At 47.1% G+C, this 13,991-nt stretch overlaps 1 long non-coding RNA gene across 1 annotated transcript; it reads left to right on the top strand.

Moving 5' to 3' along the window:
* Positions 1-6,062: 6,062 nt before the first annotated feature.
* Positions 6,063-6,985, top strand: LOC120991245. The gene is made up of 3 exons (XR_005776576.1): positions 6,063-6,123; positions 6,502-6,626; positions 6,935-6,985. It is a non-coding gene; the product is annotated as an uncharacterized LOC120991245 (long non-coding RNA).
* Positions 6,986-13,991: the final 7,006 nt, after the last annotated feature.

The raw sequence follows: 13,991 nt of genomic DNA, 5'->3' as shown, positions 1-13,991 counted from the left end.
CACTTGAAACCTTATAGGGTACCTGAAGCTCGGAGACAAGCTATATCTGAAGAAGTAAAAAAGATGTTAGAACTTGGGGTGATTGAAGAGTCGCAAAGTGAGTGGTCCAATCCCATAGTCCTAATCCCAAAGCCAGATGGTACAGTGAGGTTCTGTAATGACTTCCGAAAATTAAATGAAGTGTCAAAGTTTGACGCATACCCAATGCCAAGAGTAGATGAATTAATTGAGAGACTTGGCCATGCAAGGTATTTCTCTACCCTTGACCTAACCAAGGGGTACTGGCAAGTGCCCCTTACTGACAGTGCTAAAGAAAAAATGGCTTTTGTCGTTCCAGAAGGCCTTTTCAGTATGTCACCATGCCCTTCGGGTTACATGGGGCACCAGCAACCTTCCAAAGGTTAATGGATGTCATCCTCAAACCTCATCGTAGATATGCCTCTGCTTATCTAGATGATATTACCAAAAGTGCAGGCGGTGTTGGATTCCCTCCGGGCAGCCAGGTTAACAGCAAACCCTAAGAAGTGTGCTTTAGGTCTTGAGGAAGCACGTTATCTAGGGTATATAATTGGGAGAGGTGTAATAAAACCTCAAGTGAATAAGGTAGAAGCCATCCAAGATTGGCCCCGGCCCATAACAAAAAAACAAGTGAGAGCCTTTTTGGGAATTGTGGGGTATTACCGTAGGTTTATCCCAAACTTTGCTAGTGTAGCAGTACCCTTGACAGACCTCACCAAGGGAAGTAAGTCGGCCATGGTAAAATGGAGCACAGAAGCTGAGAGTGCATTTCAGGAGTTAAAGTCTGCCCTTTGTAGGCAACCAGTGTTGATGACCCCAGATTTCAAAAAGGTGTTTACTGTACAGACTGATGCCTCTGATGTTGGTTTAGGGGCAGTCCTGTCACAGGAGGTTGGGGGAGAAGAACACCCCGTGACATACCTGAGTAGAAAACTTACTCCTGCGGAGAAAAATTATAGTATTGTCGAACGGGAATGTCTGGCAATTAAATGGGCTCTAGAGACTCTAAGATATTACTTGTTGGGTCGACCGTTCAGGTTGGTGACAGATCATTCCCCCCTTACATGGATGAGTCAGGCCAAGGAGAAAAACGCAAGAGTCACAAGGTGGTTTCTGACTTTACAAAACTTTAAATTTTTGGTTGAGCACAGGTCAGGCAAACTGCAAGGGAATGCCGATGCCCTGTCCAGAACACACTGTTTGGTGAGTAAAAGTGTTCGGCCCCAAAGGTTCGAACAAAGGGGGAGGGTATGTGAGAGAGTGACTGGAAAAGTAGTAGAGAATAGTTATATTTCCCCTAGGTTTCTTTCGTATACCATGTACTATGCTACAGGAGGTGGATATCTCAACTAGGAAACCTGGGTGAGATATCAGAAATCCAGGAAAAGATGGTCTGCCTTAGCAAAGCATAGTTTGCTGAGGACTTTGGTAAATTGTGTTGTCGGGCCTGGATTTTAATGGAATGAGGATGCAGGTTGGTAGCGCGGCTCCTCATTCCCTTCCTGTCCAGAACAGGTTTCATATAGAGCTCTCAGCCAGGTGATGGAGCTCAGCTCATTTCTGGGCTACAAAGGTTTGCACTATGAGCATGTCTGGGTGGGGACTGGTTGAACCGACTGGTTTTCACCATTGCTGCTGAAGTCTGTGCAAACAACAAAAAGGACACTGTGAGTTTATTTTGAATTGTGTCGTGTGGCTGGTAGTAGGCCGCCCGTATAGAAAGGGTGACTTTATGTTTAGTTAGTGCTCAGCCGAGCAGGAATTTATTTTGTATCTTTGCCTGAATGTAAAGACCTTGTATTTTGTTTGTGGACGAGAATAAAGAGAACAGGCAAACCCCTGTGTGAACTGTGCCATTGTGTCACTGTCTGACTGCTGTGCCTACTACTATTGAGCTGATCCCCACAATATATATCTCCTTGAGAAGCCAATTTGACCCTAAAGGGTTAATCCAACCTGTAATCTAAACTCTGTCCTGTCACTTCTCTTATCTCTCTGCTCTATCTGACTGAGCTAAACCTTTCCGGGATATATTGTTTCACATGCGGGCGTCAGGGAGCCGCTGTCTAATAGTGGGAGACTCCCTGAGCGTCCGGGAGACTTGAGATCCCTGTAGTAAACTATAAAACTGTGCGCTCTGGGACATATGCCCTGCTCACGGACGGCATGTCTCAGAGGGCATATGTTCATGTGCATGGACCCTTATTAGAATAGCGGGTGAAAGGAGGTCCTCCTCCTGGAGTCAGTAATATAAGCTGTAGAGGTGTTAGAAGGAGGTCCTCCTCCTGGAGTCAGTAATATAAGCTGTAGAGATGTTAGAAGGAGGTCCTCCTCTATTATCAGTAATACAGGGAGTGCAGAATTATTAGGCAAGTTGTATTTTTGAGGATTAATTTTATTATTGAACAACAACCATGTTCTCAATGAACCCAAAAAACTCATTAATATCAAAGCTGAATATTTTTGGAAGTAGTTTTTAGTTTGTTTTTAATTTTAGCTATTTTAGGGGGATATCTGTGTGTGCAGGTGACTATTACTGTGCATAATTATTAGGCAACTTAACAAAAAACAAATATATACCCATTTCAATTTTTTTTTTTTACCAGTGAAACCAATATAACATCTCAACATTCACAAATATACATTTCTGACATTCAAAAACAAAACAAAAACAAATCAGTGACCAATATAGGCACCTTTCTTTGCAAGGACACTCAAAAGCCTGCCATCCATGGATTCTGTCAGTGTTTTGATCTGTTCACCATCAACATTGCGTGCAGCAGCAACCACAGCCTCCCAGACACTGTTCAGAGAGGTGTACTGTTTTCCCTCCTTGTAAATCTCACATTTGATGATGGACCACAGGTTCTCAATGGGGTTCAGATCAGGTGAACAAGGAGGCCATGTCATTAGATTTTCTTCTTTTATACCCTTTCTTGCCAGCCACGCTGTGGAGTACTTGGACGCGTGTGATGGAGCATTGTCCTGCATGAAAATCATGTTTTTCTTGAAGGATGCAGACTTCTTCCTGTACCACTGCTTGAAGAAGGTGTCTTCCAGAAACTGGCAGTAGGACTGGGAGTTGAGCTTGACTCCATCCTCAACCCGAAAAGGCCCCACAAGCTCATCTTTGATGATACCAGCCCAAACCAGTACTCCACCTACACCTTGCTGGCATCTGAGTCGGACTGGAGCTCTCTGCCCTTTACCAATCCAGCCACGGGCCCATCCATCTGGCCCATCAAGACTCACTCTCATTTCATCAGTCCATAAAACCTTAGAAAAATCAGTCGTGAGATATTTCTTGGCCCAGTCTTGACGTTTCAGCTTGTGTGTCTTGTTCAGTGGTGGTCGTCTTTCCGCCTTTCTTACCTTGGCCATGTCTCTGAGTATTGCACACCTTGTGCTTTTGGGCACTCCAGTGATGTTGCAGCTCTGAAATATGGCCAAACTGGTGGCAAGTGGCATCTTGGCAGCTGCACGCTTGACTTTTCTCAGTTCATGGGCAGTTATTTTGCGCCTTGGTTTTTCCACACGCTTCTTGCGACCCTGTTGACTATTTTGAATGAAACGCTTGATTGTTCGATGATCACGCTTCAGAAGCTTTACAATTTTAAGAGTGCTGCATCCCTCTGCAAGATATCTCACTATTTTTGACTTTTCTGAGACTGTCAAGTCCTTCTTTTGACCCATTTTGCCAAAGGAAAGGAAGTTGCCTAATAATTATGCACACCTAATATAGGGTGTTGATGTCATTAGACCACACCCCTTCTCATTACAGAGATGCACATCACCTAATATGCTTAATTGGTAGTAGGCTTTCGAGCCTATACAGCTTGGAGTAAGACAACATGCATAAAGAGGATGATGTGGTCAAAATACTCATTTGCCTAATAATTCTGCACGCAGTGTATAAGCTGTAGAGATGTTAGAAGGAGGTCCTCCTCCTGGGGTCAGTAATATAAGCTGTAGAGATGTTAGAAGGAGGTCCTCCTCTATTATCAGTAATATAAGCTGTAGAGATGTTAGAAGGAGGTCCTCCTCCTGGGGTCAGTAATATAAGCTGTAGAGATGTTAGAAGGAGGTCCTCCTCTATTATCAGTAATATAAGCTGTAGAGGTGTTAGAAGGAGGTCCTCCTCTATTATCAGTAATATAAGCTGTAGAGATGTTAGAAGGAGGTCCTCCTCTATTATCAGTAATATAAGCTGCAGAGATGTTAGAAGGAGGTCCTCCTCTATTATCAGTAATATAAGCTGTAGAGATGTTAGAAGGAGGTCCTCCTCCTGGGGTCAGTAATATAAGCTGTAGAGATGTTAGAAGGAGATCCTCCTCTATTATCAGTAATATAAGCTGTAGAGATGTTAGAAGGAGATCCTCCTCTATTATCAGTAATATAAGCTGTAGAGATGTTAGAAGGAGGTCCTCCTCCTGGGGTCAGTAATATAAGCTGTAGAGATGTTAGAAGGAGGTCCTCCTCTATTATCAGTAATATAAGCTGCAGAGATGTTAGAAAGAGGTCCTCCTCCTGGAGTCAGTAATCTAGCCTGTTCACTATAGAATCAGCTAGAATGGAGTTGTTAGAAGGAGGTCCTCCTCTATTATCAGTAATATAAGCTGTAGAGGTGTTAGAAGGAGGTCCTCCTCCTGGAGTCAGTAATATAAGCTGGAGAGGTGTTTGTGGACTACTTTTTCTAGTCGGCTGTGGCAGAATAAACTGTGAAGTTAAATACATGAAGAGTGTGTTCACGCGGTGGACGTGGTTTCAGAAGTGGCATTTGATTGACTACGTGTCTTGGCGGTGTTTTATTGGCAAAACCACACAGCTATTAATGAGTGTTAACGGCTGCACATTTTTACCACAAAATGGCCGCGCTGTGTGAACACAACCGTAAAACTCTGAATTTGATCATGTATTGAAAAATGTATGGGGTCATTTATTAAGACTGGCGTTTTAGACGCCAATAGTAACCCTGCGCTGGCGCTTGATGCGTACAACAGCCTTTAGGCTAGGTCTACACGACAAATAGGGCGTAACATTTGTCGCGCTACATTTTGTTGCACCAATGTCGCGCGACAATTTTTATAATGGCAGTCTATGGTGCGACACCATAGACTGCCATTATAAAAATTGTCGCGCGACATTGGTGCAACAAAATGTTGCGCGACAAATGTCGTCGTGTAGACCTAGCCTAAATCTACACCAGCTCCGTTGCTGCCTTAGACTGGAGTAGGAAATGATAAATGAGACGAGCCGCCCCTTCCCCACCCTTCCTCCTTTCTTAGAACTGGTGTAAGTGACTTGGAAGGGGAAGAAGTCTCAGATTTTGCCGCAAATCACCTTTGCGAAAAAATCTGCGCCAAATATACACCAAAAAGTGGTATATATTGTCCATAAATGACCCCTTAGTTCTATTTTCATGTGTGTGAAAACAAGCAGAATGGAATTTTTTCTATTGCATCGATAAAAAATACATATGAAAAACATAATGATATAGGAAATTCATAATTCTAGTAAAACAGTTTCCTGAACGCAAAGAATTTAATAAGTAACATCAAGAACAGGAGAACCTCCTCCTAACAACTCCATTCTAGTCTCCACCCTGGAGGAATGGCTGATACCAGAGAGAACCAGAGCCCTGACTACAGACCAGGACCTGCCCAGTATCTGCTGCACTGCCAGAGCTGAAGGACCTGGGGTGACGTCACCGTCATGTGATCCGTGCAGGGGGTGGGGCTTAGAAGTGAAGCGAATAAGAGGTGGTGTGGTGTAGGACCTGTGATGACCTAAATGTCATGTGATCAGTGCAGGGGGCGGAGTCCAAGAAGAAAAGCAAAGATCACATGACGGTGATGTCACCTAAGGTCCTTCACTACCTCCTCTCCACTGCTGGCTCCGCCCCCTGCACTGATCACATGATGGTGACGTCACCGCAGGTCCTTCCCCCTCCTCTCCACTGCTGAGCCCCACCCTCTGCACTCATCACATGACGGTGACGTCACCGCAGGTCCTTTAGCTCTGGCAGTGCAGCAGATACTGGGCAGGTCCTGGTCGGTAGTCAGGGCTCTTGTTCTCTCTGGTATCAGCCATTCCTCCAGCCTGCAGGTAAGATGAGCTGTGAGGAGACAGTGTGGTGGAGAGCTCAGACATGTCACCTCTGGAGATTCTCCTCCATTACACACAAGGAATCCTTCTCCGCTCCTCAGCTTAGTATGATGGGGGAGTAGTAGTGGGGATAGTGGGGGTTGTCATCATTCTGTGCTGGATGAGAGAATCTGCTTAGTGTGAATGAGGTTTTCACTGCCAGGAGCTTAGATACACACTGCACTGCCAGGAGCTTAGATACACCCGGAGCTCAGGGTTTTCCCGTCAGTGCAGCTTTATGAGGGTCTGAGTTTTGCGGGATGAGTTGTACTTTTTCTCGGCCTCATTATCGGGGACATGGGACTCACTGATTAACCTTTTATTTCTCTTTTTTTGGAGGGAGGATGAAGAAAACCAGCAATACGAGCCTTCTCCTGAATGAGCCACCAAGGATGGACAGGAAGGAGATCAGCAGAAGAATATTAGACCTCACCTTGGAGATCATCTCCCTGCTGAGCGGAGAGGTAAACTTTTCTAGATTTCTCTCCTCTTTATTGTATTCTGTAACAAGTCAGACATCGGGGAGGAGAATCCATCATAGGAAGTGATAGGAAGAGTCCAGGGTCCTGGAGAACGGCCTCCAGACCTTCCAAGTGATGGAGAACCTGAAGATCAGCCCCCAGTATGGTGAGTGATGTGACCAGTGACCAATAGTCATGTTGTAGGAGCCATGAGAAGGTAAGTAGGCACGTTGTACCCAGGAGGAAAGGGCCGGAGGAGAGCACATGGCCCCTGAAGGGTTTATTCCCTAAGTGTCTCTCTCCATCCACAGGAGTACACAATAGTGAAGAAGACATCGGGGGACTGTGTGACTCCCATCATCCATCTCCAGGAGTCAGGAGGGCGGAGCAGGACCCCTCACCCCATCACAGAGCCTCCCCCTCCCCCCCTAATACATGAGCAGAAGATCCTAGAGCTCACCCACAAGATGATGGAGCTGCTGACTGGAGAGGTGACACTGCTGGGAATGCTGGGAAATTCTCCAGTAACAGCACTGGAGGGGTCTGGGTGATGACGGTGTCATTGTGTTGTCAGGTTCCTATAAGGTGTCAGGATGTCACTGTCTATTTCTCCATGGAGGAGTGGGAGTATATAGAAGGCCACAAGGATCTGTACAAGGAGGCCATGATGGAGGAGCACCAGCCTCTTATATCACAAGGTAAGAGCCGTCATGTGCAGTGTATACACGTGTGTGCAGTGACATGTAATGGAGGAGCACCAGCCTCTTATATCACAAGGTAAGAGCCGTCATGTGCAGTGTATACACGTGTGTGCAGTGACATGTAATGGAAGAGCACCAGCCTCTTATATCACAGGGTAAGAGCTGTCATGTGCAGTGTATACATGTGTGTGCAGTGACATGTAATGGAGGAGCACCAGCCTCTTATATCACAAGGTAAGAGCTGTCATGTGCAGTGTATACACGTGTGTGCAGTGACATGTAATGGAGGAGCACCAGCCTCTTATATCACAAGGTAAGAGCTGTCATGTGCAGTGTATACACGTGTGTGCAGTGACATGTAATGGAGGAGCACCAGCCTCTTATATCACAAAGTAAGAGCCGTCATGTGCAGTGTATACACGTGTGTGCAGTGACATGTAATGGAGGAGCTCCAGCCTCTTATATCACAAGGTAAGAGCCGTCATGTGCAGTGTATACACGTGTGTGCAGTGACATGTAATGGAGGAGCTCCAGCCTCTTATATCACAAGGTAAGAGCCGTCATGTGCAGTGTATACACGTGTGTGCAGTGACATGTAATGGAGGAGCACCGGCCTCTTATATCACAGGGTAAGACCCGTCATGTGCAGTGTGTACACGTGTGTGCAGTGACATGTAATGGAGGACCACCAGCCTCTTATATCACAGGGTAAGACCCGTCATGTACAGTGTATACACGTGTGTGCAGTGACATGTAATGGAGGAGCACCAGCCTCTTATATCACAGGGTAAGAGCCGTCATGTGCAGTGTATACACGTGTGTGCAGTGACATGTAATGGAGGAGCACCAGCCTCTTATATCACAGGGTAAGAGCCGTCATGTGCAGTGTATACACGTGTGTGCAGTGACATGTAATGGAGGAGCACCAGCCTCTTATATCACAGGGTAAGAGCCGTCATGTGCAGTGTATACACGTGTGTGCAGTGACATGTAATGGAGGAGCACCAGCCTCTTATATCACAAGGTAAGAGCCGTCATGTGCAGTGTGTACACGTGTGTGCAGTGACATGTAATGGAGGAGCACCAGCCTCTTATATCACAAGGTAAGACCCGTCATGTGCAGTGTATACACGTGTGTGCAGTGACATGTAATGGAGGAGCACCAGCCTCTTATATCACAAGGTAAGAGCTGTCATGTGCAGTGTATACACGTGTGTGCAGTGACATGTAATGGAGGAGCACCAGCCTCTTATATCACAAAGTAAGAGCCGTCATGTGCAGTGTATACACGTGTGTGCAGTGACATGTAATGGAGGAGCTCCAGCCTCTTATATCACAAGGTAAGAGCCGTCATGTGCAGTGTATACACGTGTGTGCAGTGACATGTAATGGAGGAGCACCAGCCTCTTATATCACAAGGTAAGAGCCGTCATGTGCAGTGTATACACGTGTGTGCAGTGACATGTAATGGAGGAGCACCAGCCTCTTATATCACAAGGTAAGAGCCGTCATGTGCAGTGTGTACACGTGTGTGCAGTGACATGTAATGGAGGAGCACCAGCCTCTTATATCACAAGGTAAGAGCCGTCATGTGCAGTGTATACACGTGTGTGCAGTGACATGTAATGGAGGAGCACCAGCCTCTTATATCACAAGGTAAGACCCGTCATGTGCAGTGTATACACGTGTGTGCAGTGACATGTAATGGAGGAGCACCAGCCTCTTATATCACAAGGTAAGACCCGTCATGTGCAGTGTATACACGTGTGTGCAGTGACATGTAATGGAGGAGCACCAGCCTCTTATATCACAAGGTAAGAGCCGTCATGTGCAGTGTATACACGTGTGTGCAGTGACATGTAATGGAGGAGCACCAGCCTCTTATATCACAGGGTAGGAGCTGTCATGTGCAGTGTATACACGTGTGTGCAGTGACATGTAATGGAGGAGGTGCACATGTTAGGCTCTATAAACATCATATTAGGGCCTTGTATTTTCCTTATAAGTCAGACATATGGATAAGGCTCCGCGCTGCTGACGGATGGTAAGTGGTCTCTCCTATTGGTATCTGTCGGGCCGGTATATTCTAAGCAAAATAAAAGTATTATGACGCATTCATTGTTTTTTAAATGGAAGTTTATGAGCGATGTGTACATCTGTGACTATTCAGTCTCATAATGTATCCAGGAGATTCCAGCTCACCTCTGCTCCCAGCACTTCCACCGATCTCCATGCACGGACCTTGCTAGGTTCAGGCAGGTAACAGCGTTCAATGATGATGTCCAGCACCAGAATATAATCCAAGGTCTCTTTACTGAAGACACATAGGATCACAGCGGTACGTGTGGGGGGGCCGCACTTGTTAACGAGACTTGTTGGGGTGCTGTCTCCCTATTATGTACCGCTGTGATCCTCTGTGTCTTCAGTAAAGAGAACCTTGGATTTTCTCCTGGTGCTGGACATCATTACTGAACGCTGTTCAGTGTCAGAGATGTATTCCTCCAATAGATGGTTAAAGGGGTTCTGCACTTTGTTTTTACTGATGATCTATCCTCTGGATAGATCATCAGCATCTGATCGGCGGGGGTACGACACCCGGGACCCCCGCCGATCAGCTGTTTGAGAAGGCAGCAGCGCTCCAGCAGCAGCGCCGCCTTCTCACTGTTTACCGCCGGCCGAGTGACATCACGACTTGTATCACTGGCCTGGGCGGAGTTAAGCTCTGTTCACTTGAATGGAGCTTAGCCGCGCCCAGGCAAGTTGATAATAGTCGTAACGTCACTGGGCCGGCGGTAAACAGTGAGAAGGCCGCGGCGCTGCTGGAGCGCTGCTGCCTTCTCAAACAGCTGATCGGCGGGGGTCCCGGGTGTCGGACCCCCGCCGATCAGATGCTGATGATCTATCCAGAAAATAGATAATCAATAAAAACAAAGTGCAGGACCCCTTTAGGGAAAAAAAAAAATAAACAATAAATTATATCTAAATTCTGCCACTGAAAACCAATCCCTCGTACTTGGTCTTGGAATCCGACAATGAAAATAAAAAAAAAAAGGTCATTAGCACCTTAACCCCTTAGTGACCAGCCTGTTTCATCGTCACCTTCCAAGAGCTATAATTTTTCCCCCCCTTCGCCTATGACAGCACCCATGGATAGCATCCGCCCCTCTCTTCAGGACAGGAAACAGGAAGCACTGCCTCTTTAAAAGGGAAGTACTACCCCCATCATGCCAGTTCTGTTTTCTGTCCCAAGGGACAGGGTGGATGCACAGCACGCTAAAAGGATTGAGCTGCGGGAGCCCCTGATGATTACCCGTGGGAGGAGGGCCTACCCGAGCGGCATAAGTCTTCTCTGGAAGCCGCTGCTGAAGCCTGGTTCTCTGGACTCCCCCTTGCTCCGGTCACTCCCCCGTCGGGGTTGCTTTGGTGTCCCCTGCACGGCGAACCTCTGCGGCCGTGCCGTAAGTTCGGCTGCGATTCGGCGTTCGCGCGGGGCGCGGCGTCGTCATTTCCGGGTGAGCGGGTCGGCGCTGAAGTCATTGGTCAGCGCCGGATCCTAAGCTTCCGGTATGTGCAGTGGGAGGGAGGGAGCGTGCCTAAGGCCGGAAGGGGGGGGGGGGGGGGGCCGGTACGCACCTGGCAAAGTTTAAATCCAGCCAGCTCTCGCTGCAGGCTGGTGTTGGGGCCTGCAGTGATCTCCATGGAGGGAAGCCAAGGGCAGAAAATAGAGCCCACACAGCGCGTTGAACCCACCAACGAATCTCTGGTACCGGTGGGGGTAAGAGGGGTGAATACCCTGCAGTCTTCATATATTACATTTAACCTGATGGGAGTTTTTTATTCTGTGTGCCTGGACTTCCAAAGAGAGAAGGGTGTCAAGATGCAAGGAGAAGGGCTGCGCAGTTTGTAAGAGAAGGCTACCCTCCAGTTGGGGTAAACCTGCCTGCCAGGCCTGCGTGGGCAAATTATTGGAGGATGAGGCCCCTTCTCTCTTATCAAGCCTAAAACAAATTATCAAGGACGAGGTCAAGGAATCAGTGAGCGAGTCATTGAGTAACCTGCTTGAAAATCGCCCCAGCACTTCTGCTGCTGCCTCCATTCCCCTTTCAAGCGATCAAGAGTGGTTATCGGGGTTAGAGGAGGAGGGAGAGCTACCGTCCTCGGATCACTCCCAGGATGAGCAAATGGCAGGAACAGAGGTCTTCCCATCAGAAAACATTAACTCCCTAGTCAGGATCGTCAGGGTGACCATGGGACTTGATGATCAGTCAGAACCTCAGTCTATGAGGGATACTATGTTTGAGGGCCTGGGTCCTAGGAAGTTGAAGTGTTTTGATGTTCACGAGAATACAACTTCTGTAATTAGAAATGAATGGAGTAGGCCAGACAAAGTTTTTTTTTTTTGTACCTAAAGCGGAAGTATCCCTTTGAAGATACGGCTTCAGCGGTTTGGGATAGAGCTCCAAAACTGGACGCCCCAGTAGCAAAAATCTCTAAAAAGGCAGCCCTTCCGTTCGAAGATTCAGGAACACTTAAGGATCCGATGGACAGAAGGGCCGAGGTGTATTTGAAAAAGAATTGGGAAGCGACGGCGGGCTCATTCAGACCCGCCATAGCCGCCACCTCAGTGGCCAGATCATTAAGAGTCTGGATGAACGAATTGGAGGAGCAGATAAAGAAAGGGGCACCTGTGGAGCAGTTGCTTGCCTCATTTCCAACCCTTTATAGTGCCATCGAATTTCTAGTGGATGCCTCAGTAGATTCTGTGAAGCTATCGGTGAGAGCCGCTGCTCTTTCAAATTCTGCCCGGAGGGCTATTTGGCTTAAGGATTGGAGAGGAGATTCGGTTTCTAAAGCGACGTTATGTGCCATTCCCTGTCGGGGTGAATTCCTCTTTGGGCCAACATTAGATGATTTACTGGAGAAAGCTTCTGACAGAAAAGGGGTTTCCTTCTACATATCAGCAGCCCCCTAAGAAACCTTTTCGCTCTCAGACGACCAGATTCAATTTTAAGAGAAGAGAAGCTCCCAGACAGCCTGGTAATGCGGTTAGAAGAAACAAGGGATTTCTTTTTTCAGGTGGAGAGGCCTCAAAAAAGCCTCAACAATGACGTCAGATCCCTGGTAGGAGGTCGACTCTCCCTCTTCGCAGAGCAATGGCAGAGGATCTCGAACAGCCCCTGGATTCTTTCAATTATTTCAGAAGGCTATTGCTTAAACTTCCTGAAAACTCCTCCAGAAAGGTTTGTCTTGACGGACTATCGCTCCAGCCCAGAGAAGCTGGAAGCGTTGCGTCTGGAGATTTCGGATTTGTTAAAGAAGAAGGTCCTGCGGGAGGTTCCAGCTCAAGAGAGGGGGAGGGGCTTTTACTCAACGCTTTTTCTTGTAATAAAGCCAAATGACACCTACCGTACCATAATAAACCTGAAACTGCTCAACAAATACCTGGTGTACAAGAAATTTCGTATGGAGACCATCAGTTCTATAATTCCAAATCTATTCCCAGGCTGCTGCATGGCAACCCTGGATCTCAGGGACGCTTACTACCATGTACCAATCCATCCCAATCACCAGAAATACTTAAGACTAGCAGTTCAGTTTCCAGACAGACTCCTATATGTACAGTTTCAGGCCCTGCCGTTTGGGTTATCCCAGGCACCCAGACTTTTCACAAAAATAATAGCGGAAATTATGGCTCATCTGAGAGAGAGGGATTTGGTTGTCATTCCCTATCTAGACGATTTTCTCCTTCTCTCTCAGGAACCAGACCAGTTAATCAGTCAGATTTCCTGGTTCAGGGAGGTTCTAGAAAAACTGGGTTGGGAATTAAATCTCCAGAAATCCAGTCTTGTGCCAAACCAGTTATGCACCTTTCTGGGGCTACTCCTGGACTCCCAGAAACAAATGTGTTTTCTTCCACCACAAAAAATATCTCTGCTAGTCTCCAGGGTTCAAGACATTATAGCTCGCCACTCCATCTCCTTAAGAGAAGCGATGTCAGTGCTAGGCCTGATGACGGCCACAATCCCGGGAGTAGAATGGGCCCACTTCCACTCAAGGTCACTACAGTGGCAGATCCTGGAGGTTTGGGACAAGGATCCCCAATCCTTGGATTCTCTCTTTTTTCCTTTCACCTCAAACGTTAAAAGACTTAGAATGGTGGACGGTGCCTTCCAACCTTCAAAAAGGAGTCCCTTGGTCGAGGCAGGATCCCCTAACTCTGACTACAGATGCAAGTCCTTGGGGTTGGGAAGCCCACACAGATTCACTACTTCTGCAGGGACAATGGAATCAGGAAATAGTCTCCAAGTCTCACAACTTCAAAGAACTTCTAGCTATTCTCATGGCCTTGAAGAGGAGCCTCCACCTCTTAAAAGGCAGAAATATCTTGATCTATTCAGACAACATGACGGCAGTGGCTCACATCAATCGTCAGGGGGGGACCAGATCCCTAGACCTGATGACTCTGACCCAAGAAATTTTCGAGCTGGCAGAAAATTTCCTTCCATCGATCAGGGCAGTACACTTAAAAGGGACGGAGAATGTAACGGCAGACTTTCTGAGCAGACATCGTGTTCGGCAGGGGGAATGGTCCCTAAATCAGCAGATCTTCGACGACATTGTGGCCCTATGGGGTCACCCGGTGGTAGATCTTTTTGCCACAAGGGAA

Source organism: Bufo bufo, chromosome 2 (assembly GCF_905171765.1).
Source record: "Bufo bufo chromosome 2, aBufBuf1.1, whole genome shotgun sequence".
In the NCBI taxonomy this organism is placed as follows: Eukaryota; Metazoa; Chordata; class Amphibia; order Anura; family Bufonidae; genus Bufo; species Bufo bufo.
Note: the sequence above shows the minus strand (reverse complement) of the source record. Positions and strands in the feature narration are given on the sequence as shown.